Raw genomic sequence first — 2893 nt, 5'->3', positions numbered from 1 at the left:
GAGACAAGTGTCTGTAGAAACACAGAGAAAAGGAAATCTCACATGTTTGTTGTCTCTGCAGCTTTCAGCCACATCCAGTGTTTTCATCAGCAGATCAACCTGCTCAGCAAAGCAGACGTGAACCTACAGAGACAGAAACAGTGAGAAATAAGTGTCTCTATTAAGTTTGTACCAGAGCCACAACTTATTTACATTATCAATAAATCTGCAGATTGTTTCCTCAAATAAGTAATTCATCATTTGGTCTATTAAAAAAATGGATATGGGTCATTGACGTGACCCATTCTGTTAAAAAAAGGTTTAAATTCATTAAGAAATACAATATATATGTCGTACTTGTCCCGTATATGTACACACTTTAAATTTCCAAAAACCATTAGTTATTTAAATGTTTCTGTTTTTTAAAGTGTCAAAATATCATGTGGTGCAACAGGTTTTTAAATCTCTCTCAAATTTGGAAAAAAATAACCTTTTTCACAGCTGGTATGTAGTTGTCACATTTGGGTATCATGTGGTATGACCTCAAAAAAATGATGTTATTTCTAAAAATATATATTTTGATTATGAATTGCACAGTGGCCTTTTGTGCTGACCTAGTTTGTTTTCTTTAGGTGGCCAATACTGTGGCTGTTAATTTTGACTGAACTAGAAAAATATCATGTGGTGCGACCATTGCAGAGTGTTTTACATGATAGATAATCTCTCAATATGTGAAATGACGTTAATTTCTGTTTACAACCTTGAAATTTGACTAAACAATAAATACATTTTTATCGTATAGTTACAGATTATTTAATTTCAACACATTCATTAACTATTTGCTAAGTCCCACGTTCAAATATAAAACATCTGAATCCATTACTTACATTTTACTCAATGTAAATTAAACAGTAAATTCATGAATTAGTAATTACAGGTAGCTTAACTTTGTTAGCTTCATTAACGACTTTAGCCAAAAAGCGTCACAGCCTCACTGAGTAATGGGAAATAACAAGAGAACTACAAAGATGTCGGTTGATTTATAAATGTCCATTGTTCATCAATGAGTGAACTCAGTGTTAGCTGTGGCTAACTGCTACTAGCTTAGCTCTGTCTTTAGCTGTCCAGTTGATGCAAGACTTTAACAACTCGTTTTTAGCCTTTAATTGCAAAATATTTTGGAATTTAAAACACACCGAATTAATAACTAGGAGCTTCTGTTTGCTATGTATCATAAATGTATGACCTGACCATCACTACATTACTTTGACACTGAAATAAACCTAAAAACCTCTTTATTCTAAGGCAAGTTCTGGGCCGGTACTTACTGGGATGTAGAAGCAGGTTCACTGAGGCTTGTGGGCTTCAGAGAAGACGATGATTCTCCAAAAGGTGAAAGTCACATTGATATTTAAATCAAAAGAAAGTTTATAATTGATTAATTGAAGCCTTAACGACCATCAACTCCTGAAGCTGTTGATCAGTGGAACCAGACTTCACTGATCAACTCCTTGTTTTTAGGAAACACCTGAAAACAGCTGTTCTCCATTAAACAACCTTCAAGAAAGGAACCATGATAAAAAAATAGAATTTAGAATTAGGAATTAAAACCTTAAAAACCTGCACAAATTAACATGCACCTGCCTCTTAAAGGAAAAGTCCCCCAATAATCCAATCCACATTTTCACTATCAATTAAAGTGGAAACTGTAACTTCAGTTTAACTTTTAGAGTATTTTAGATTCAAATTGGATTCAAATACTTATTTATTGAGACTTTTCAATAGTGTCAGGCTCTGCTGAGGTTTCTCTATTAAAGGTTCAGTGTGTAGAGTTTAGTGACATCTAATTTTTAAAGTGTCAAAATATCATGTGGTGCAACAGGTTTTTAAATCTCTCTCAAATTTGGAAAAAAATAACCTTTTTCACAGCTGGTATGTAGTTGTCACATTTGGGTATCATGTGGTATGACCTCAAAAAAATTATGTTATTTCTAAAAATATGTTGGAGTTACACTTTGCAGCTGAACACATATCCCTGACATATCTCTGCTAAGGCCCAACACGCTCCTCATGAAACCACATTTAGATCCAGATTTTGATTTGGATCCACACCACATTGCAAACACTATATTAAATGATTAAATATTCTCAGTGAGAGTTTGAGACACAAGTTTAAGATTATTCCTCAGATGGATGAACGAACAGGAATGAATCCAACGCTTCACATTATTCTGTTCCAAGAGTCAAGGCCTGGTCAAAAGTGTCACTGAGATTTATGATGCAGATTTAACAGAGGAGGCGGAGGAGGAAGAGGAGGAGGAGGAAGGTTTTCCGTCACCTCAGGGACAAGACGAGAGCAGCTGGAGCACAGATGACTTCTGTTGCATCAGCATCAGGTTGCAGGAACGTACGAGTCATTCAGTGCTACACAACATGTACAGTTACTGTGTTTCAATAAAAATGCAAAATACTTTCATTGTCAACACTTTAAATACTTCAATGTTTCCTCCAGAGAAACATAGATAAAATGTCTCTGCCTCATTTTGTACTTTTTGACATAATCGAGTTGTTTTGTGTCTCTGGGCAGATGCAAACATGTAATGATAAACAGATGGATAAAAGATTTCACAGGCAATACCGCCATCTACAGGCCAAGGATGATAATCACATGAAAGTTAATGTCACCAGAGGGCAGCATAGACTCAGGAGAGAGTTTGGAAACATAATACATTCCTGTGGATTATTATAGTGATATTTCTGCTTGATAAACACATTTATTTCATTTTGAAAAGCTTTTGTAATAATTCTATGTTAATTTTTACTGGACATATCTAAAAACAAGCTGGAAGACAAACAAACGTATTATTCATTGCAAATTTAACTTGAAAGTGAAATCAGCACAAAGCAGCAGATG

Source organism: Limanda limanda, chromosome 12 (assembly GCF_963576545.1).
Source record: "Limanda limanda chromosome 12, fLimLim1.1, whole genome shotgun sequence".
In the NCBI taxonomy this organism is placed as follows: Eukaryota; Metazoa; Chordata; class Actinopteri; order Pleuronectiformes; family Pleuronectidae; genus Limanda; species Limanda limanda.
Note: the sequence above shows the minus strand (reverse complement) of the source record.